Source organism: Bubalus kerabau, chromosome 15 (assembly GCF_029407905.1).
Source record: "Bubalus kerabau isolate K-KA32 ecotype Philippines breed swamp buffalo chromosome 15, PCC_UOA_SB_1v2, whole genome shotgun sequence".
Classification (NCBI taxonomy): Eukaryota; Metazoa; Chordata; class Mammalia; order Artiodactyla; family Bovidae; genus Bubalus; species Bubalus kerabau.
Window position 1 is genome coordinate 46244905 of NC_073638.1, and position 24676 is coordinate 46269580.

The window sequence follows — 24676 nt, forward strand, 5'->3', positions numbered from 1 at the left end:
AACAAAGGTCCATCTAGTCAAGGCTATGGTTTTTCCTGTGGTCATGTATGGATGTGAGAGTTGGTCTGTGAAGAAGGCTGAGCGCCGAAGAATTGATGCTTTTGAACTGTGGTGTTGGAGAAGACTCTTGAGAGTCCTTTGACTGCAAGGAGAATCCAACCAGTCCATCCTAAAGGAGATCAGTCCTGGGTGTTCATTGGAAGGACTGATGCTGAAGCTGAAACTACAATGCTTTGGCCACCTGATGCGAAGAACTGATTCATTGGAAAAGACCCTGATGCTGGGAAAGATTGAGGTCAGGAGAAGGGTACAAAAGAGGATAAGATGGTTGGATGGTATCACTGACACAATGGACATGGGTTTGGGTTGACTCCGGGAGTTGGTGATGGACAGGGAGGCCTGGCGTGCTGCAATTCATGGGGTTGCAACAAGTCAGGCATGACTGATCGACTGAACTGAACTGAATAGTTATACCAATGCCAAACAATGCTCAAACTACCACACAATTGCACTCATCTCACACGCTAGTAAAGTAATGCTCAAAATTCTCCAAGCCAGACTTCATCAATACATGAACCATAAACTTCTACATGTTCAAGTGGTTTTAGAAAAGACAGAGGAACCAGAGACCAAATTGCCAACATGCGCTGGATCATCAATAAAGCAAGAGAGTTCCAGAAAAACATCTATTTCTGCTTTATTGACTTTTCCAAAGCATTTGACTGTGTGGATCACAATAAATTGTGGAAAATTCTGAAAGAGACGGGAATACCAGACCACCTGACCTGCGTCTTGAGATATCTGTAAGCAGTTCAGGAATCTACAGTTAGAACTGGACATGGAACAACAGACTGTTTCCAAATAGGAAAAGGAGTACGTCAAGGCTGTATATTGTCATCCTGCTTATTTAACTTATATGCAGAGTCCATCATGAGAAATGCTGGGCTGGATGAAGCACAAGCTGGAATCAAGATTTCCGGGACAAATATCAATAACCTCAGAAAAGCAAATGACACCACCCTTATGGCAGAAAGTGAAGAACTAAAAAGCCTCTTGATGAGAGTGAAAGACGAGAGTGAAAAAATTGGCTTAAAGCTCAACATTCAGAAAAGTAAGATCATTGCATCTGGTCCTATCACTTCATGGCAAATAGATGGGGAAACAGTGGCAGACTTTATTTTAGGAGGTTCCAATATGACTGCAGATGGTGACTGCAGCCATGAAATTAAAAGACTCTTACTCCTTGGAAGGAAAGTTATGAACAACCTAGACAGTGTATTAAAAAGGAGAGACATTACTTTTCCAACAAAGGTCCATCTAGTCAAAGCTATGGTTTTTCCAGTAGTCATGTATGGATGTGAGAGTTGGACTATAAAGAAAGATTGAGCACTGAAGAATTGATGCTTTTGAACTGTGGTGTTGGAGAAGACTCTTGAGAGTCCCTTGGATTGCACAAGATCCAACCGGTCCATCCTAAAGGAGATCAGTCCTGAGTGTTCATTGGAAGGACTGATGTTGAAGCTGAAGCTCCAATACTTTGGCCACCTGATGCGAAGATCTGACTCATTGCAAAAGACCCTAATGCTGGGAAAGATTGAAGGCTGAGGAGAAGGGGACAACAGAGGATAAGATGGTTGGATGGCATCACCTAATCAATGGATATGACTTTGGGTAAACTCCAGGAGTTGGTGATGGACACGGAGGACTGGTGCACTGCAGTCCATGGGGTCACAAAGAGCTGGACAGGACTGAGCATCTGAACTGTACTGAATATGTATGCAAGCATATGTCATTTTATTGTGCTTTGTCAATATTGTGTTTTTTACAAACTGAAGTTTTGAGGCAACCCTGCATTAAACAAGTCTATTGGCACCAATTTTTTTTCTCTCCACAACCCCTGGCAACCACTGATCTTTTTTACAGCCTCCATAGTTTTGACTTCCACTATTTAATATAGTTGGAATCATGAAGTATGTAGCATTATCAGACTGATATATTTCACACAGCAATGTGATTTAAGATTCTTCTGTGTCTTTCATACCTTTATAGCTCAATTTTTTTTTTTACTAAACAATTCCAATTCCAAAGAAAGGCAGTGCCAAAGAATGCTCAAACTACCGCACAATTGCACTCATCTCACATGCTAGTAAAGTAATGCTCAAAATTCTCCAAGCCAGGCTTCAGCAATATGTGAACCGTGAACTTCCTGATGTTCAAGCTGGTTTTAGAAAAGGCAGAAGAACCAGAGATCAAATTGCCAACATCTGCTGGATCATCAAAAAAGCAAGAGAGTTCCAGAAAAACATCTATTTCTGCTTTATTGACTATGCCAAAGCCTTTGACTGTGTGGATCACAACAAACTGTGGAAAATTCTGAAAGAGATGGGAATACCAGACCACCTGACCTGCCTCTTGAGAAATCTGTATGCAGATCAGGAAGCAACAGTTAGAACTGAACATGGAACAACAGACTGGTTCCAAATAGGAAAAGGAGTTCGTCAAGGCTGTATATTGTCACCCTGCTTATTTAACTTATATGCAGAGTACATCATGAGAAACCCTGGACTGGAAGAAACACAAGCTGGAATCAAGATTGCCGGGAGAAATATCAATAACCTCAGATATGCAGATGACATATGGCAAAAAGTGAAGAGGAACTCAAAAGCCTCTTGATGAAAGTGAAAGTGGAGAGTGAAAAAGTTGGCTTAAAGCTCAACATTCAGAAAACAAAGATCATGGCATCCGGTCCCATCACTTCATGGGAAATAGATGGGGAAACAGTGGAAACAGTGTCAGACTTTATTTTTGGGGGGGCTCCAAAATCATTGCAGATGGTGACTGCAGCCATGAAATTGAAAGACTCTTACTCCTTAGAAGGAAAGTTATGAGCAACACAGATAGCATATTCAAAAGCAGAGACATTACTTTGCCAACAAAGTTCCGTCTAGTCAAGGCTATGGTTTTTCCTGTGGTCATGTATGGATGTGAGAGTTGCACTGTGAAGAAGGCTGAGCGCTGAAGAATTGATGCTTTTGAACTGTGGTGTTGGAGAAGACTCTTGAGAATCCCTTGGACTGCAAGGAGATCCAACCAGTCCATTCTGAAGGAGATCAGCCCTGGGATTTCTTGGGAAGGAATGATGCTAAAGCTGAAACTCCAGTACTTTGGCCACCTCATGCGAAGAGTTGACTCATTGGAAAAGAGTCTGATGCTGGGAGGGATTGGGGGCAGGAGGAGAAGGGGACGACAGAGGATGAGATGGCTGGATGGCATCATTGACTTGATGGACGTGAGTCTCAGTGAACTCTGGGATTTGGTGATGGACAGGGAGGCCTGGCGTGCTGCGATTCATGGGGTCGCAAAGAGTCGGACACGACTGAGCGACTGAACTGAACTGAACTGAACTAAATAATAACCTAGACATCGTATTAAAAAGCAGAGACATCACTTTGTCAACACAGGTTCATATAGTCAAAGCTATAGGTTTTCTACCAGTTATGTACAGATGTGCAAGTTAGACCATAAAGAAAGCTGAATGCTGAAGAACTGATGCTTTCAAATTGTGGTGCTTAAGAAGACACTGTCTTTATAAATTAAGTTGGGAAGAACTGATGCCTTACCAATATTAAGCATAAATATCTCCCATTTATATAGATATGCCTTGATTTCTTTCATCAGAGTTTTGTAGTTTTCCTTATATAGATCTTGCACATATTTTATCAGGCTTACGTCTAAGTATTTATTTTGCAAGAGTGCTAGTTTAAATGGTATTGTGTTTTTAATCCCAAATTCCAATTGCTTTTTGCTAGCATATTAAAAACCAATAGTTTTTGTATGCTAACCCCTATATTCTACAACCTTGTTGTATTCACTTATCACTTCCAGGAGATTTTTTGTGGATTCTTTGGCATTTTAACATATTGTCATCTACAAAGAAAGACATGTTTTATTTATTTCTTCCCAATCAGTATATTTTTATTTCCTTATCTTATTAACTAACTCTTCCAATAGAATGTGTGATAGGAGTGATAAGAGTGGATATCCTTAACCTATTTTCTTTAAGAGGAAAACTTCTAGGTTCTTACCTTTAAGTGTAATGTTAATAGTAGGGCTTTTGTTAACGTCTTTTATCAAGTTTAGTAAGTTCCCCTCTATTCTTAGCTTGCTGGAAGTTTTAATAATGAGTAAATGAGTATTGGATTTTGTCAAATGGGTTCTCTCCACGTGGTTGTTCTTCTTAGTTCATTGTAGTATATTACATGAATTGATTCTGAACGTTGAATCCACTTTGCTTACCTGAAGTAAATCCCACATGGTTGTGGTATATATAACTCCTTTTTACATTATTAGATTTAATTTGTTAATTTTTTTTTCATAAGAGATATAGGTTTTCAGTTTTCTTTCTTGTAATGTCATTAACTGGTTTTGGTATTAAGGTAGTGCTGACCTCATGAACTAAATTAGGAAGTATTCTTCATGCTTCTGTCCTCTGAAAGAGACTGTAGCTATTTGGTACAGTTTCTTCCTTAAATGTTTGGTAGAATTTACCAGTGAATCCCATTGGGACTGGTACTTTCTGTTTTGGATGACTGTTAAATATTGATTCAATTTTTTTTTTAACAGACACAGGACTATTCAGATTATTTATTTCCTCTCATGTAAGCTTAATAGTTTATTGTCTTCCAAGGAATTGATACATTTTATCTAGGCTATCAAATGTGAGAGCAAACAGTTTTTCAGAGTACTCTTTTTTTCATCCTCAGTGTCTATAGAATTCATATCCATAACTCCTATTTTATTTATGATATTAGTAATTTGTATCTTCTGTTGTTTCACAGTCTGAATTATTAGTTTTGTTGGTGTTTCCAAAGAATCATGTTATAATTTACTGATTTTTTTTCTATTGATTTCCTGTTGTCAATCTTATTGGTTTTTTAGTTCTGATTTTTTTTCTCTTGCTTATTTGGATTTAATTTTCTCTTCATGTCCTCAGATGGATACTTAGATTATTGTTTTCATATAATTATTCTTTTGTTATGTATGCATTCAATGTAAATTTCCCTCTAAGCATGGCTTTCACGGTAGCCCACAAATTTTGACGTTATATAATCAAATGTTTCTTATTTTATTTTCCTGTGTTGACAGCTATATATTTTTGACTCTTATATTTGAGAATGTACTAGAAATTGCAACATATATTCTATAAAATCAATAGAATCTTTGACCTTCCTCTCAAATACCCCAAGGAACTGAGGGTCCTTTAAATTCATTTGGCTGCAGGCTCCAGCCTAAATGTAATAGCCATCATGTATTTTATTTTTTAATACAAATTTATTTATTTTAATTGGAGGTTTATTACTTTACAATATTGTAATGGTTTCACCATACATCGACATGAATCCGCCACGAGTATACACGTGTTCCCCATCCCAAACCCCCCTCCCCCCTCCCTCCCCATACCATCCCGCTAGGCCATCCCAGTGCACCTGCCCCAAGCACCCAGTATCAGGCATCAAACTTGGACTGGCGATTCGTTTCTTATATGATATTATACATGTTTCAATGCCATTCTCCCAACTCATCCCACCCTCTCCCTCTCCCACAGAGTCCAAAACACTGTTCTATACATCTGTATCTCTTTTGCTGTCTCCATTTCTCCAGGGTTATTATTACCATCTTTCTAAATTCCATATATATGCATTAGTGTACAGTATTGGTGTTTTTCTTTCTGGCTTACTTCACTCTGTATAATAGGCTCCAGTTTCATCCACCTCATTAGAACTGATTCAAATGTATTCTTTTCAATGGCTGAGTAATATTCCATTGTGTATATGTACCCCAGCTTTCTTATCCATTCATCTGCTGATGGACATCTAGGTTGCTTCCATGTCCTGGCTATTATAAACAGTGCTGCGATGAACATTGGGGTACACGTGTCTCTTTCAATTCTGGTTTCCTCAGTGTGTATGCCCAGCAGTGGGATTGCTGGGTCATAAGGCAGTTCTATTTCCAGTTTTTTAAGGAATCTCCACACTGTTCTCCATAGTGGCTGTACTAGTTTGCATTCCCACCAACAGCGTAAGAGGGTTTTCTTTTCTCCACACCCTCTTCAGCATTTATTGCTTGTAGACTCTGGATCGCAGGCATTCTGACTGGTGTGAAATAGTACCTCATTGTGGTTTTGATTCGCATTTCTCTGATAATGAATGATGTTGAGCATCTTTTCATGTGTTTGTTAGCCATTTGTATGTCTTCTTTGGAGAAATGTTATTTAGTTCTTTGGGCCATTTTTTGATTGGGTCATTTATTTTTCTGGAATTGAGCTGCAGGAGTTGTTTGTATATTTTTGAGATTAGTTGTTTGTCAGTTGCTTCATTTGCTATTATCTTCTCCCATTCTGAAGGCTGTCTTTTCACCTTGCTTGCAGTTTCCTTTGTTGTGCAGAAGCTTTTAATTTTAATTAGGTCCCATTTGTTTATTTTTGCTTTTATTTCCAATATTCTGGGAGGTGGGTCATAGAGGATCCTGCTGTGATTTATGTCGGAGAGTGTTTTGCCTATGTTCTCCTTTAGGAGTTTTATAATTTCTGGTCTTACATTTAGGTCTTTAATCCATTTTGAGTTTATTTTTGTGTATGGTGTTAGAAAGTGTTCTAGTTTCATTCTTTTACAAGTGGTTGACCAGTTTTCCCAGCACCACTTGTTAAAGAGATTGTCTTTAATCCATTGTATATTCTTGCCTCCTTTGTCAAAAATAAGGTGTCAATATGTGCGTGGATTTATCTCTGGGCTTTCTATTTTGTTCCATTGATCTAGATTTCTGTCTTTGTGCCAGTACCATACTGTCTTGATGACTGTGACTTTGTAGTAGAGCCTGAAGTCAGGCAGGTTGATTCCTCCAGTTCCATTCTTCTTTCTCAAGATTGCTTTCGGCAATTCGAGGTTTTTTGTATTTCCGTACAAATTGTGAGATTATTTGTTCTAGCTCTGTGAAAAATACCGTTGGTAGCTTGATAGGGATTGCATTGAATCTATAGATTGCTTTGGGTAGTATACTCATTTTCAATATATTGATTCTTCTGATCCATGAAAATGGTATATTTCTCCATCTATTAGTGTCCTCTTTGATTTCTTTCACCAGTGTTTTATAGTTTTCTCTATATAGGTCTTTAGATTCTTTAGGTAGATATATTCCTAAGTATTTTATTCTTTTCATTGCAATGGTGGATGGAATTGTTTCCTTAATTTCTCTTTCTATTTTCTCATCATTAGTGTATAAGAATGCAAGGGATTTCTGTGTGTTGATTTTATATCCTGCAACTTTACTATATTCATTGATTAGCTCTAGTAATTTTCTGGTGGAATCTTTAGGGTTTTATATGTAGAGGATCATGTCATCTTCAAACAGTGAGAGTTTTACTTCTTCTTTTCCAATTTGGATTCCTTTTACTTCTTTTTCTGCTCTGATTGCTGTGGCCAAAACGTCCAAAACTATGTTGAATAGTAGTGGTGAAAGTGGGCACCCTTGTCTTGTTCCTGACTTTAGGGGAATTGCTTTCAATTTTTCACCATTCAGGAATATGTTTGCTGTGGGTTTGTCATATATAGCTTTTATTATGTTGAGGTATGTTCCTTCTATTCCTGCTTTCTGGAGAGTTTTTTTTTTTTTTATCATAAATGGATGTTGAATTTTGTCAAAGGCTTTCTCTGCATCTATTCATATAATCATATGGCTTTTATTTTTCAATTTGTTAATGTGGTGTATTACATTGATTGATTTGCAGATATTGAAGAATCCTTGTATCCATGGGATAAAGCCCACTTGGTCATGGTGTATGATCTTTTTAATGTGTTGTTGGATTCTGATTGCTAGAATTTTGTTAAGGATTTTTGCATTTATGTTCATCAGTGATATTGGCCTGTAGTTTTCTTTTTTTGTGGCATCTTTGTCAGGTTTTGGTATTAGGGTGATGGTGGCCTCATAGCATGAGTTTGGAAGTTTACCTTCCTCTGCAATTTTCTGGAAGGGTTTGAGTAGGATAGGTGTTAGCTCTTTTCTAAATTTTTGGTAGAATTCAGCTGTGAAGCCGTCTGGACCTGGACTTTTGTTTGCTGGAAGATTTCTGATTACAGTTTCAATTTCCATGCTTGTGATGGGTCTGTTAAGATTTCCTATTTCTTCCCGGTTCAGTTTTGGAAAGTTGTACTTTTCTAAGAATTTGTCCATTTCTTCCCCGTTGTCCATTTTATTGGCATATAATTGCTGATAGTAGTCTCTTATGATCCTTTGTATTTCTGTGTTGTCTGTTGTGATCTCTCCATTTTAATTTCTAATTGTATTGATTTGATTTTTCTCCTTTTGTTTCTTGATGAGTCTGGCTAATGGTTTGTCAATTTTATTTGTTCTTTCAAAGAACCAGCTTTTGGCTTTGTTGATTTTTGCTATGGTCTCTTTTGTTTCTTTTGCATTTATTTCTGCCCTAATTTTTAAGATTTCTTTCCTTCTACTAGCCCTGGGGTTCTTCATTTCTTCCTTTTCTAGTTGCTTTAGGTGTAGAGTTAGGTTATTTATTTGACTTTTTTCTTGTTTCTTGAGGTGTGCCTGTATTGCTATGAACTTTCCCCTTAGCACTGCTTTTACAGTGTCCCGCAGGTTTTGGGTTGTTGTGTTTTCATTTTCATTCATTTCTATGCAAATTTTGATTTCTTTTTTGATTTCTTCTGTGATTTGTTGGTTATTCAGCAGCGTGTTGGTCAGCCTCCATATGTTGGAATTTTTAATAATTTTTCTCCTGTAATTGAGATCTAATCTTACTGCATTGTGGTCAGAAAAGTTGCTTGGAATGATTTCAATTGTTTTGAATTTACCAAGGCTAGCTTTATGGCCCAGGATGTGATCTATCCTGGAGAAGGTTCCATGTGCGCTTGAGAAAAAGGTGAAATTCATTGTTTTGGGGTGAAATGTCCTATAGATATCAATTAGGTCTAACTGGTCTATTGTATCGTTTAAAGTTTGTGTTTCCTTGTTAATTTTCTGTTTAGATGATCTATCCATAGGTGTGAGTGGTGTATTAAAGTCTCCCACTATTATTGTGTTATTGTTAATTTCCCCTTTCATACTTTTTAGCATTTGTCTTACATATTGCAGTGCTCCCATGTTGGGTGCATATATATTTATAATTTTTATATCTTCTTCTTTGATTGATCCTTTGATCATTATGTAGTGTCCTTCTTTGTCTCTTTTCACAGCCTTTGTTTTAAAGTCTATTTTATCTGATATGAGTTTTGCTACTCCTGCTTTTTTTTGGTCTCTATTTGCATGGAATATCTTTTTCCAGCCCTTCACTTTCAGTCTGTATGGGTCCACTGTTTTGAAGTGGGTCTCTTGTAGCCAACATATATAGGGGTCTTGTTTTTGTATCCATTCAGCCAGTCTTTGTCTTTTGGTTGGGGCATTCAACCCATTTACGTTTAAGATAATTATTGATAAGTATGATCCCATTGCCATTTACTTTATTGTTTTGGGTTCAAATTTATACACCGTTTTTGTGTTTCCTGTCTAGAGAATCTCCTTTAGCATCTGTTGGAGAGCTGGTTTGGTGGTGCTGAATTCTCTCAGCTTTTGCTTGTCTGTAAAGCTTTTGATTTCTCCTTCATATTTGAATGAGATTCTTGCTGGGTACAGTAAACTGGGCTGTAGATTATTTTCTTTCATCACTTTAAGTATGTCTTGCCATTCCTTCCTGGCCTAAAGAGTTTCTATTGAAAGATCAGCTGTTATCCTAATGGGAATCCTTTGTGTGATATTTGTTGTTTTTCCCTTGCTGCTTTTAATATTTGTTCTTTATGTTTGCTCTTTGTTAATTTGATTAATATGTGTCTTGGGGTGTTTTGCCTTGGGTTTATCCTGTTTGAGACTCTCTGGGTTTCTTGGACTTGGGTGATTATTTCCATCCCCATTTTAGGGAAGTTTTCAATGATTATCTCCCTAAGTATTTTCTCATGCTCTTTCTTTTTGTCGTCTTCTTCTGGGACTCCTATGATTCGAATGTTGGAGCATTTAATACTGTCCTGGAGGTCTCTGAGATTGTCCTCATTTCTTTTAATTAGTTTTTCTTTTTTCCTCTCTGATTCATTTATTTCTACCATTCGATCTTCTACTTCACTAATCCTATCTTCTGCCTCTGTTAGTCTACTATTTGTTGTCTCCAGAGTGTTTTTGATCTCATTTATTGCATTATTCATTATATATTGACTCTTTTTTTATTTCTTCTAGGTCCTTGTTAAACCTTTCTTGCATCTTCTCAATCCTTGTCTCCAGACTATTTATCTGTGATTCCATTTTGATTTCAAGATTTTGGATCATTTTCACTATCGTTATTCAGAATTCTTTATTAGGTAGATTCCCTATCTCTTCCTTTTTGTTTGGTTTGGTGGGCATTTATCCTGTTCCTTTATCTGCTGGGTATTCCTCTGTCTCTTCATCTTGTTTATATTGCTAAGTTTGGGGTGTCCTTTCTGTATTCTGGCAGTTTGTGGAGTTCTCTTTATTGTGGCATTTCCTCACTGTGGGTGGGGTTGTACAGGTGGCTTGTCAAGGTTTGTTGGTTAGGGAAGCTTGTGTTGGTGTTCTGGTGGGTGGAGCTGGATTTCTTCTCTCTGGAGTGCAATGAAGTGTCCAGTAATGAGTTATGAGATGTCAATGGTTTTGGTGTAACTTTGGGAAGCCTGTATATTGGAGCTCAGGGCTGTGTTCCTGTGTTGCTGGAGAATTTGCATAGTATGTCTTGCTCTGGAACTTGTTGGACCTTGTGTGGTGCTTGATTTCAGTGCAGGTATGGAGGCGTTTGATGAGCTCCTGTCAATTAATGTTCCCTGGGGTCAGGAGTTCTTTGGTGTTCTCAGGGTTTGGACTTAAGCCTCCTGCTTCAGGTTTTCAGTCTTATTTTTACAGTAGTCTCAAGACTTCTCCTTCTATACAGCACCATTGATAAAACATCTAGATTAAAGATGAAAAGTTTCTCCATAGTGAGGGACACCCAGAGAGGTTCACAGAGTTACATGGAAAAAGAAGAGGGAGGAGGGAGTTAGGGGTGACCTGAATGAGATGAGGTGGAATCAATAGAGGAGAGAGCAAGGTAGCCAGTAATCACTTCCTTATGTGCACTCCACAACTGGACCGCTCAGAGATGTTCATGGAGTTATACAGAGAAGAGAAGAGGGAGGAAGGAGACAGAGGTGGCCAGGAGGATAAAAGCAGGAAATCAAAAGGAGAGAGACAGATCCAGCCAGTAATCAGTTTGCTAAGTGTTCTCCACCGTCTGGAACACACAGAGATTCACAGAGTTGGGTAAAGAAGAGAGGGAGTAGGGAGGAGACAGAGGCGACCTGGTGGAGAAAAAGGAGAGTCCAAAGAGGGAGAGAGCAGTCAAGCCAGTAATCTCACTCCCAAGTAAAAATGGGTACTGAAGGTTGGGTTCTTAAAGGTACAAAATTGATAACAAATACCAAAAAGCACAGATTAAAAATCTAGAGTAGAGTTTGGAATTTCAAAAATACAATATTAAAGAAAAGAAGGAAAAAAAAAAGAAAGAAAAAAACAAAGTCACAAAACTTATAAGAAAAAAAAATATATATATATATATGAAGTTTGCTTTTAAAAAATAGGGTCCTTTTTATGCAAAGTAATAGTAGGTTATAAATGTGAAAATTAAAGGAATAATAGAGGACTTAAAATTTAGAAAAAAAAATTTTTTTTAAAGAATGATCGTATAAATAGTTAAAATATATCTAGGACTTTCTCTGGTGCTGTGATTGTGGGGTCAGTTCATTTTCGGATAGTTTCTTGGTCCGGCTTCTATTTCTCAAGATCTATAGACCCCTTCCCATGTAGTCGGTACTAACGACAGGGTTTTAATCTATTGCACCACTCACTCCAAGGCGGTTCCCTCTGTTTTAGCTTCTTCTGTTTGCTGGTCTCTTCAGTGTCTGATTTCCACTCTGACACAAAGCGGGTGGTGGTGGACACTTTCTTTTAGGCTCACTTGTTCAGTCGCGCTGTGGGAAGGGAGGGATGCTGCAAACAAATAACACTGGCGTGTGCTCACAGTGTCTCAGCCACACTGGGCCTGCCCCCGCTCATGGCTTGTGTGCCCTCCCTGCCCACACTGCTCAGGCTCTAGGTTGCTCCACTGGGAACCATCCGAGGCCGGCCATGGGCTGCATGCACCTCCCAGGTTTAAGCTGCTCAGGTTCAGGCACTCGTGTAGTCCTCAGAGGCACAGACTTGGTTGGGCCTGTGTTTTGTGCCCTTCCCAGGTCTGAGCAGCTCAGGTGATGAGGTGTTTGGCGAGCACAGTCACCGCGACTTATTGCCTCCCCCGTCCCTGCTGCTTGGTTTTCTGGGTGTACAACCGGTGCACCTTCTCAGGCAGATGATGACTGTCCAGAACCCCAAGAAGTCTTAGTTAGCAAAGAAGCCTGCTTTCAGTTTGGTAGATAATGTCTCTCTGGGGCTGCGATTGCCCGCTTCCAGCTCTGGCTGCCTGTCACCGGAGGGGGATGGTCTACAGCCGGCTGTCTCTGTTCAGTCCTTTGTTCTGTGCGCGGGCCTGGTGGTGTCTTAGGTTAGGGCTGGCTTTGTGCATGGTAGCTATCCCGCAGTCTGGTTTGCTAGCCCAAGTTAGATAAGGAAGTTGTGCTACATATACACAATGAAATATTACTCAGCTATTAAAAAGAATGCATTTGAGTCAGTTCTAATGAGGTGGATGAGCCTGGAGCCTATTATACAGAGTGAAGTAAGTCAGAAAGAGAAAGACAAATACTGTATAATAACATGTATATATGGAATTTTGAAAGACGGTACCAATGATCCTACATGCAGGCCAGCAAGGGAGACATAGATGTAAAACACAGACTTTTGAACTCAGCAGGAGAAAGTCAGGGTGGGATGATTTGAGACAATACCACTGAAACATGTACATTACCATATGTAAAATAGATGACCAGTTGCAAGTTTGATGCATGAAGCAGAGCATCCAAAGTAGGTACTCTGGGACAACCCAGGATAGGGTGGGGAGGAAGGTGGGAAAGGGGGTTCAGAATTGTGGGGGACACCTATATACAGGTGGCTGATTCATGTTAATGTATGGCAAACAATCACAATATTGTAAAGTAATTATTCTCCAATTAAATTACTTTTTTAAAATCTGCTTTTCTCTAAATGCTTTGCTTTTCCTATTGTATTTTCTGCAGTTTCACTATGATATGTTTGATTGTGAATTTCCTTTATTTGCCTTCTGAGGTATATGCCAAGGTATCCTAAATGTTATCTTTAATTTTTATGGAAGTGTTTCACTTGCTTCAAATTTATTTACCTCTTCCATCAGATATTATTTCACTATTTATTAAATCCTTGAGACTTCAAAGAATTTGTCTTAAAAATGTATCTAGATATTTTAGATAACTCAGTTGGAAAAGTTGTTCTCTTTTTTAATTAATTTATGTTTTGGCTGCGCTGGGTCCTTATTGCTGTGTGCAGGCTTTCTCTAGTTACAGTAAGTAGGGGCTACTTTAGTTGCAGTGCACATATGCACACTGCATATATCTCATCCATATCCTGTCTTCACTTCCTTTGCATATATACCCAGGGCTTCTCATTGTGGTGGCTTCTATTATTGTGGAGCACAGCCCCTAGGGCACACAGGTTTTAGTAGTTGCAGCACATGGGCTCAGTAGTTGTGGCTTGTGGGCTCTAAACACAGGTGCAGATGTTGTGGTGCACAGTATTAGTTGCTCCGTGGTATGTGGGATCTTCCCGGATCAGTGATCGAACCAGTGTTCCCTGCATTGCAAGGCTTATTCCTAACCACTATCCACCAGAGAAGCCCAGAAAAGTTGTTTTTTGAATTACTGAGTCTGCCATTAAATTTAGATTCAAATTTTAGTGACTCTGGGGAAGATGGAAAGCACAAAATCAAAATGACTGTAAGATGAGATGACAATTATATGATTCAATAAAGACAAAATGAAGGAAAAATCTAGGGGAGAGCTAGTAGGGGGTTAAAAAAGAATTGAGATTTAGGACAGATTGAAAAGGATGATTTGAATGGACCTGAAACTACATTCAAATTATGAGGAAGAACGATGCATAGGATTATAATAGTGACATTCAGTAGGACAGGAAATACTTGAAGAGAGGAAACCTGAATTATGTGTGAAGTTGAAACGTGTGAAATCTCATCTCATATAATATGTCTCATAGACGGCAGGGTTAAAAACAATATTGAGAAAACACTGAATATAAGTATTTGGTTCTACATACACATATTAAGATGGCATCAGCAGATGAAGAGAATTTGATTATACATATATAGTTTATAACATAAAATAGATATATATATATAATATAATGATATTAACTTGTGTCAGAGGAAGAGTAAGAAGTGGGTGAAAAGTGTAAATCAGCTAAGAAGTTCATTTGATTTATTGAGATAAATTAACACATAACCTTGCATAAGTCTAAGGTATACAAGATGCTGATATGATACATGTTTATATTGCCATATGGCCAAGATAGAGTTAGATAACACCTCTATCACATCACAGTACCATGTCTTTATTGTGGTGAGAACAATTAAGATCAAGTCTCTTGGCAACTTTGAGGTTTATAATACAGTATATTGTTTATAATCACTATGTGTGCTATATGTGCTCTGCTTAGTCACTCAGTCATGTCCATCTCTTTGTGACCCCATGAATTGTAGCCCGCCAGTCTCCTGTGTCTTTGAGGATTCTCCAGGCAAAAATACTGGAGTGGGTTGCCATGCCCTCTTCCAGGGAATCTTCCCAACCTAGGGATCAAACCCAGGTCTCCTGCATTGTGGGCGGATTCTTTACCATCTGAGCCATCAGGGAAGCCTAGATGTCTAGGACTTACTTATCTACTGATGGCACATGTGTACCTTTAAACAGTATCTCCTTAATTCCTACACCTTCCAACCCCTGGTAACCACCATACTACTCTGGTTTTACAAGTTTGGCTTTTTTAGATTTCACATGTAAGTGATATTATACAGAATTTCTCTTTCTTGGTCTGACTTATCTCACTTAGCATAATGCATTCAAGGTCCATCCATGTTGTCACACACAAATGGCAGGACTTCCTCTTTCTCGTGACTGTATAATATTCCACTGTGTGTCTGTGTCTCTGCACACACGTGTGCATGCTGTATCACATATCCTTTATCTATTAAGCCATGGACTGACACTTAGGCTGTTTCCATACCTTGGCTATTGTGAATAATGATGCAGTAAACATGGGGGTGCATATATCTCTTCAGTATCCTGTCTTCACTTCCTTTGCATATGTACCCAGGAGTGGAATTGCTTGGTAATATTGTGATCCTATTTTTCATTTTTTCATTTTCTACAATCCTTTCCATAGTGGTTAAACCAACTTAAATTCTCAGCAACAGTACACAAGGATTCCCTTTTTTCCACACCCTCTCTAGCATTTATTATTTGTAGACTATATGATGATGGCCATTATGATTGGTTTGAGGTGATACCTCATTATGGTTTTGACTTGCATTTTCCTAACAATTAACAATGTTGAGTGATTTTCATGGGCCTGTTTGTCATCTGTATGTCTTCTTTGGAGAAACATCTATTTATTCTTTGCCTACTTTTTCCTAATATTCTTTTAATGTAGTGATCCAATTTTCCCACCACCACTTACTGGAATTATCTTTTTTCCATTGTTTTCTCATCTCTTTTGTCATTGGTTATTGACCATAAGTGTGTTGGTTTATTTCTGGGCTCTCTGTTCCATTGATCTATATGTTTGCTTTTATGCCAATGTCATGTTGTTTTGATTAATATAGCTTTGTTGTAGAATCTGAATAGGGAACGTGATACATCCAGCTATTTTTTTTTTTTCTCCAGTCAGCTTTGGCAATTGAGTCTTTTGTGGTTCCAAAAAAATTTTTAGAATCATTTTGTCCTACTTTTGTGAAAGTGTCCTGGGTATTTTGATAGTGATTGCATTAAACCTATAGATTGCTTTGGATAATATGGCCATTTTTAACAACATTAATCCTTCTTATCAAGGAACACAGGGTATCTTCCCATTCCTTTTTATCATTTTCACATTCCTTCATCAGTGTTTATAGTATTCAGAATATAGGTCTTTCACCTTCTTGGTTAAGTTTATTCCCTGGTATTTTATTCTTTTCACATAAATGGGATTGTTCCCTAAATTTTTTTTCTGATAGTTCACTATTAGTGTATACAAAAGCAAAAGATTTCTGCAAATTAATCACAGAATTCTGCCTATTAACATGCCACGGGCTAACTGCGTGTCTTTTCTTCCCACAGCCATGGACACAGCAGAGTCTAGGCCCAATGAACCTCCGTTTAGAAGCAAAAATGGGCAAGATCTCCAAGAGATGCTCAGAGAAGTAGCATTGGCAGTTGAGTGCTAGTTGTCAAAGCTGCAGGAACACCTGGGTGTGACTTCTGCCCATGCCTTACAATACCTAGAATAAAAAGACCTTCAGAAACTGAAAAGCCAGGTGCAACATTCCTGGGAGAAAGGGGCCCTGGAGAAACTTCTTAATCTGTCACACTCAAATACTCTTTCAGAGTTACAGGAGTCTTGGGTGGAATCATTAAAGAAAAGGAAAATGGAGGCAGAACAGGCACTGCAGGAACAAAGAGAAATGAGGTCAGAACAGAGGCAACAACAGGAAGAGGCAGTGACGAAAAAGAAAGCAGCGCTGAGGCAAACAATGGAGATACCCAAAGAGTTTTGGCCATCTCCTGAAAACCCCCTAGGAGAAGTCATGGAAGATATGCAGAGACAACTCAACCTCATGGAAGGGGCATTTTCTCACAGGAAAAATCTTCCAGATAGAGAACTGGTGAGACATGCTTCTGGAGGACTAGCTCTACAGGGAATTTACAAAACCAGTAACCAAAGGTGTCTTATGGAGAAGAGAGAGGAGCTACTCTGTGTCCCCAGGGAGTTTGTACTCCGTGGCCCTGAGCAGAGTACACAGGTACTAATGAAGGAATTTACATCTTCTCAAGAAGAATCCATGTTCACTCAGACTGTAGAGAAGCTGGGCTTCAGTGTAACTGCCTTAGCAAAGGGTAGAGGTTGGGGAATTAGCCTGGAAGCCAGTATGGATCAGAGCATGCATTCAGAATCCAAGAAAATACAACAGTCACATTCTAAACACTCTTATTTCTGCTCAACTACGTTCATCTATATCCCACTGGCCTCCTTCTACTTTCCCATTGACCAGCTCCAACTTTCCAATGCTGCTCTCCAGGATTTAAAATACATTGAAGACCTTGTGAGTCAGTCAGAAGACCCAGACAAACTACTCTTGCTGAAGCATAAGACTGAAGCCTTCTTCCAGAGGTTTGGATCTCATGCTAATCAGGGCCCTCTACACTTAGGGGGAATCTACTGGTGGAAAGCCATTTTAGAGGATTTCCAAAAAGAACGGCTGGCAGAAGTGAAGCAGCAAGCAGCAGAGGCCCTGAGTATTTACATAAGGGGCAGTTACAGTGGCTCTGGAGTGAACACTGGTACAGGTCTGGATATGTCAGACTCTCATTCGGAAAAAGCCTCTCAGAGAACAACCTTCCAAAATCTCCAAACCGAAGTCCAGTTATCTGTGGCCCAGACAGGTGGCCCACCAGAAGCAAATGGCTTTTTAAACTGGAAAGCTGGTCTAGTTGCCAATAATCAAACCTGGTGTGTCATTGACCATGGACTTCACCTGGTACCTGTTTGGGACATTGTCCTCTCTAGCCATAGAAGTGATTTTAAGGATCCTTGTAAAGTAGCTATCTGTCTGAAAGACCACTATACTGTTCTGACTGAACTCACTGCCCAGATCCAGGAAGGAGTAGAATTACTAAGTATTGAGAAGGAGGCTAGGATCTTCCTACAGGATGTGAAATCCTGGGATGTTTTTGATCCTGAAGAACAGCTTAAAAGCCTGATAAATTTCATGCAAAGATTGAGTCAAAAAACTGAAAGTTATACCATTTGGACTAATATATGCCTCAAAGACAGGGGTCTGCAGAATTTTCTGGTAAACATGGTCAACTTTTGCAAAAAATCTCCCATTTATGGAACTACATTTATTAAATCTCAGTTGAGCAGTCTTTTGGATCCTCACATCTATACAGTAAGAAACTTTCCTCAGGCTCACTCCATTATGCAGTGGATATTTCAGTCAGAACCAAAGGAAGACAATGTCCATATCACCCAATTTTCTGAGTTAATTGAAATATTTAAAAAAACTCAGAATGACCTTAGGGAAGTAAAGGCCAACTCTGAATCTACAGAGTTGGTGGAGGAAGCTCAAAGAAAGCTGACTTATGAGGTCAGCTTGTCTCTTGGTTGCTTCTTGAAATACCTCCGAGAAACAGGAAAGCCAGACACACACGTCTTGCTACTTTTGATAGCATCTGGTGCAGGATATCATGTGGTTGACAATATATTTCAGTATCTCCTGGGGTATGATGAGTTACACTTTCTATTGGACAAAATGCAAACTGTGCAAAATAGATACCAAGAGCTCAAAAATATTTGCAACTACAGGGCTCAGGCATTCCTGGTGCTCACAAGTCTGACAGCAACAGCAGGCATTAAAGCTGTTTCTCAGGAGGAGAAAACACAACGCTTGGCATTGATCAAACATTACATGGGACGATCTTTGACTAAAGAAGTTGTATATGTCCTCACCAAACATGGAGATCATGATTGGGAAAACTTAGAAAAAGACTTGAGACTGCTCATTGAAGGGAAATATGAGGCTGCTGTCTCTTCATTGCAAGTGGAGGAGGTGAGAAAACAACTGCAAATCATCTTCCATGAAAAGAAAGAGCTCCATGAACCACACGATAATGAAAAGAAAAAGGAGGAAGTCACAGAAAATGGAGCCTTCCAAGACTTACTCCAGCGTCTAGGCCTAGAACATTACTACCCAAGAAAAATGAGCAGAGCTAACTTCCAACTGATCCACAAGACTTCTGTGCACAACACCCAGCCCTGCTCTGAAAGAGAACTTCCCTTCTATTTCCTACAGAAGCTATTGATGCTGGATTATGGGCTGAGATACCTGGTCATCAAACATGAAGAATACACAGAGAACCAAGTCTATTCAAGCACCTCAAATCAAGAAAAGGCGGCTTTTGATCCATATGAAGATCTACTTGATGAAAGTGTTATCCCTACTAAGCCTTCAGCAGCCACTAATGTCAGACCCTATGTTCACCCTATGGATGTTCAGATGGCAATTCTTCACTGTGCAGATGATTTTGCCAGACAGTATATTTTGGACAAACTTTCCATGTGTCAGTTTGCCCTCCCCCTTCTCATACCTAATCCTTGCAGTGCTCAAATTGAATTCTCTCTCTGGTCTCTCAGTCAAATTCGAAGGAGCTGGCAGCAAGTAGAGATATCAATAAAAGAGGAAAAGGACAATTACACGAATCAACAGATGTGTCATGTTTCTGTCCCCATTGTGTCCTTTATTAGAGTTGGAACTGGCTTCTCTGCTTCCAAATCACAGATCATGAACTGTCTTCTCAGTGAACACAAACATGATGTCTTTTTTCACCGACACTGCAAAGGCAGCCGCAGAGACTGTCTCTTGATGGGAGGAGTGGTGGAAGTTGCCTGGTTCTGTCCTGGAGGGGAAGAGCAGGACAGACTTGACAACTGCTTGACCTTTACCAATCTTCATGGAGATGCAAAGGAACATGAGAAGCAACTCGCCTTTTTAAAGGAAGTCTCTTCTATAATTGTGATCCTGATGTCAATTTCTGATGACAATAAAGGAAACCGAAAAATAGTCAGTGACATGTGTCAGTCATCAAAACCTTTAATCTTTTTGCTTGATGATAAAGGAAAAGTCACAGTCGATAATTCTGGCCCAAGAGTGAGAATTGGGATCAGGAACAGAAATGAGGCAGAATTAATAGGGGAGCTCACAACTACAATCAAACGTTTGCTGAAGCTCTCTAACACTGCACTCAGCTTGGAGAACTGTGCCCAAGTTGCTCGCAAGCAAGGAATACTTATTGATGAAGACCAGAGAGATTGCAAGGAAGCCAAAGAAAAGGCAGAGGCTCTAATGACCATATTGACAGAAATGGAAATACCTCAGGTCAAGGAAAACTTACTACCTCTTCAGGGAAAACTGTGGCAACTTTGGTGTAAAAAGGACAAAGAACTCTATCATCTGAGAGAAAAGGGGAATCGCAGCATTGAACAACACAAAAGTGAGACTGAGACAGAAAAACAAATGATAAGACATGAACAGTTACGAAAAGCCTTTCCTCTCAGTGATTTAATGCATTCTGTCCTTGAAATACTCCAAAATCATTCAGAAACTCACACCAAACTCTACTTCCTCCAATGGCTGAATGTAGCTTTGGACAACCTGACTGCAGGACACTTGGAAAATCTAAATGAGAAGAAAAAGGCATTGGTTCAAAAAAAAAAGCAAGAGGCCACAAAGAGTAGCTCTCTGAAAGACTGGCAAAAAGAGATAGAAGCTATTTCCAGAGAGATTAATGACTGTACCTTGGGAATTGAGCACATTCTCAGAGAAGCTGGCCAGATCTACGAAGCTCTGGAAGAAGCTTCACCCGCAAAAGATACCCTATTTCTCTCCCTTCCCCACATTGCTGCAAATCTGATGATATCTGGTGTTCCCATTGAGCTGCTGGATGGGGATGTTTCATATGTGCCCCTGAGGTGGGTGGCAGCTGTTTTTGACAAGCTCTCTGAGAACCTTGGAAACAAGCGGCTCTTTGTTCTCTCTGTCCTCGGCCTGCAGAGCTCAGGGAAGTCCACCCTGCTGAATGCCCTTTTTGGGCTGCAGTTCACTGTCAGTGCCGGGAGGTGTACCCGCGGGGCCTACATGCAGCTTCTGAAAGTGGAGGAGACATTCGCAGCTGAACTTGGCTTTGACTTTGTGCTTGTTGTGGACACAGAGGGACTTCGAGCCCCAGAACTCAGCAACAAGTCCCAGAATCATGACAATGAGTTGGCAACCTTTGTCATCGGACTTGGAAACTTGACTCTGATCAATATTATGGGGGAAAATCCATCAGAAATGCAAGATATTCTACAAATAGTTGTCCAAGCTTTTCTGAGGATGAAACAAGTAAAAATCTCTCCCAGTTGCCTCTTTGTCCATCAGAATGTGGGGGAAGTTACAGCTAAAGACCAAAATATGGAAGGAAGAAGGCGGCTTGAGGAGAGATTGGATGAAATGGCAGCAATAGCAGCTGAAGAAGAGCAGTGCTCTGATGTAACCTGCTTTAGTGATGTCATTAAGTTTGACGTCAATACCCACGTCTACTACTTTGCTCACCTCTGGGATGGCAATCCCCCAATGGCCCCTCCCAATCCTCGCTACAGCCACAATGTTCAGGAACTAAAAAGCAGAATTCTTGTGACTGCCCAACAGGCATCTAGGGGAAGCATCATGAAGATATCAGATGTAAAATTCCGAGTTCAAGATTTATGGAGAGCCCTACTGAATGAGAACTTTATTTTCAGCTTCAGGAACACTCAAGAAGTCATGGTCATGAGCAAACTGGAAACCATGTATAACTCCTGGACATGGGAGCTGAGGAGTCATGTGCAGAGATTACAGGACCAGCTGATCATCCAGATTCAGAATGGAAAAATCCAGACACTCGAAACATATACCCTGGAGGCTCAAGTTGCAGAGATATATGAAGCCATCAAGCAAAAACTTGAAAAATATTTTAATGAAGACCCAGATAGTGAAGTGCTGGTTCAATGGAAAGGAAATTTTGAAAATAAACTCATAACCCTTAAAGAGGCACTAATTTTAGATGTCCAAATAAAAGCCAAAGAACTTATTAGTTTAAAAAAAAATCAAGAAAAATTGGATAACAAAAAGTCAGGATATGAAAAGGAATTATTGGAAAACAGCCAGAATTTGGCTTTACGGCTAAATGGCACCAAATTGAGTGAGGAAGAGCTCCATGAGAAATTCAACTCGGTTTGGAAAAAATGGGTCTGTGATGTGTCCTCAAGTCTCCCTCCAGCCACAGACCCTGAAATTAATGTGGATTCTGAAAACATCCTTTTGGATTATTTCAAAAAGGAAAAAGACATAGCAAGCATAGTGGGGAACTATTCTGGAGAAAAGTTTGAAATCAACTATGAAAAACATGTTAAGATGAAAAGTAAATCTTTGGGACTCTTTACAATGACCATAGGGCCCCAAGATACAGACTCCATAAATATGACTACTGACTGCATTATTTCAAAAGTTAATGAAACTCTTAACAAAATATCTCAACAAAAGCATGATTACAATCCAATTTATTTCCATGAAATCCTGAGAATAATACATGAGGAGGTGATGTCTGCACCCACTCAGAAAAGATACACATTTACAAAAAAATATGAAATAGACTTATCATTGTGTTTATTCAAAAGAGCATCAGTGACGTTTAAGGACATGCACAAGGCATTCAAGACAGCAAATGATCCTGTAAACTATCTGCAAAGCAAGAAAGATGATTTCTTCATGAGCTTTAAGATCTCTTGTCAAGGAGCATCTTCAATTAAAACATTTGTTGATTTTCTGTGGAAGAAACTCACACCTGCTGTCTCCAGCACAATAAGGAACAAGATGGCCCTCAAAATTGCTGGGGATATTCGAACCACCTGCCGGGCATTCAATGAAAACAGAGCTAACCTGGAGAAACACATTCTCATCTCTCTGGCAGAAGAGGAAAATTTTGATAACTACTGGCAGTACCTTCATAATCCAGAATCATTTTTTAAGAATTACATTGAAAACCATGTTAAAAGATATTTTTCTGACACAGGAAGTGAAAAAATAAAGACTTTTCTACAAATGAGTTTAGATGACATCAAGAATGCCATCCTCTCAGCTATGCACGCATCTACAGCAATAGCTAAAGATAAAAGCAGCACAGTGTCTGGGTGGTTAGATTTGTTCTGTGATCAACTGGGGAGTACCTTGATCTTTCCACGAAAAGACTTGATAAGCATTGAACACCAGGAGATAAAAGATATTGAGTTTATCAAAGAGGCCATGAGTAAAGCTTTGGAGCCTGAAATGAAGAAGGTAGAACAGAACTGTTTGTCTAGACTTGTAGAAGAAATGATTCCTGAAATCCAGAAAATGCTCTGTGAACATCTCTGTGGCTGCTGGAAACAGTGTCCCTTCTGTAAAGCAATTTGTACGAACACAATCCCTACCCATGAAGGAGACCACAGTGTTCCCTTCCACCGTCCACAGGCTGTCAATGGATGGGGGTTGTATCACACAGACTATTTTACCCTTAATTACTGTACTAGTTCAGTAGCAAGTGATCGTTTTTTCATTTTGAATGATGACAGGAGAATCCCATATAAGACCTATCGACAAGCAGGCGGGGAATATGCCACGTGGAGCATCACCCCAGACACATCCACCCAGCCATACTGGAAATGGTTTGTCTGTCACTTCAGATCAAAGCTAGAAGAAAAATATCACAGAAAATTTATGAATAAAGGTGAAATTCCTGATGCCTGGGAGAAAATTACAAAGCAGGAGGTGCTTGATGACTTGAAACAATATTAATGCTCAATGACCAGATAAGGGTTCCAGTATCTAAACAAAGAAGGCACATTACCAGAACAGGCTTAAAATACCACCCACTCAGAATGGAAACCTTCCTTATATCAAATTTTTTCAAGTGAAACATCTAAAACTAAATCAATCATAGCAAGAGTTGAAGATTTCTTGAGTAAGAACCTTATTTTTCTTTGCCTCAATTCCTTCTTTAAAAACAGCTGATATATATGAGTACATGATAAAATCAAATAAAGTACATTTAATATACCAACTGCATATTTTATATTATTATTCTGAATGTTTTTATTTTTAAATATATGTTATATAAAGCTTCAAGAAAGTCATTTTCGAGGGAAATTAAAACCATTGCAGATGGCTACAAAATCTACAGAATAACTATACAAATATTTTTATCAATATACAGCTATTGACTGAAAGTTACAAATTCTTTTCATTTCTAAGTGCATTTTTTTCACTCTACGAAATTGTGAGGAAGAGTTATTAATGCTTGAATGCAAAAACATTCATAGGAAATTCAAGATTTCCAATTCTCAAATATAATGCTGTTTAGAGCCATTCTATTATAGGAATAATTAGAAAAAAAAAAAAAGAAAACAAAACAGAAACTTGGCCAGGATAGAGCCTGCATCAATTCAAGAAAAAGTATTAAACAAATATGAAAAATAGAACTCAAATAACTTTTTCTAATTTAACCATTTTCTCTTGCCTGTGCATGTTTTTTAAAAAAGGTAAAGGAAAAAATCACAGAAGTTTAGGTATTCAAAGCCTAGAGCTCTGTACAAGTCTGAGAAGGACCCATTTATGGAACAAGATTTATGACCAGGGAAAAAGGGCCATTTTATTTTATTTTTTTTTTTAATTTTATTTTATTTTTAAATTTTACATAATTGTATTAGTTTTGCCAAATATCAAAATGAATCCGCCACATGTATACATGTGTTCCCCATCCTGAACCCTCCTCCCTCCTCCCTCCCCACACCATCCCCCTGGGTC

General features: G+C 39.0%; 1 pseudogene; it reads left to right on the forward strand.

Moving 5' to 3' along the window:
* Nucleotides 1-23897, forward strand: part of LOC129629031 (interferon-induced very large GTPase 1-like) — a 56865-nt pseudogene extending 32968 nt beyond the window's left edge.
* The last annotated feature ends 779 nt before the right edge of the window (nucleotides 23898-24676 follow it).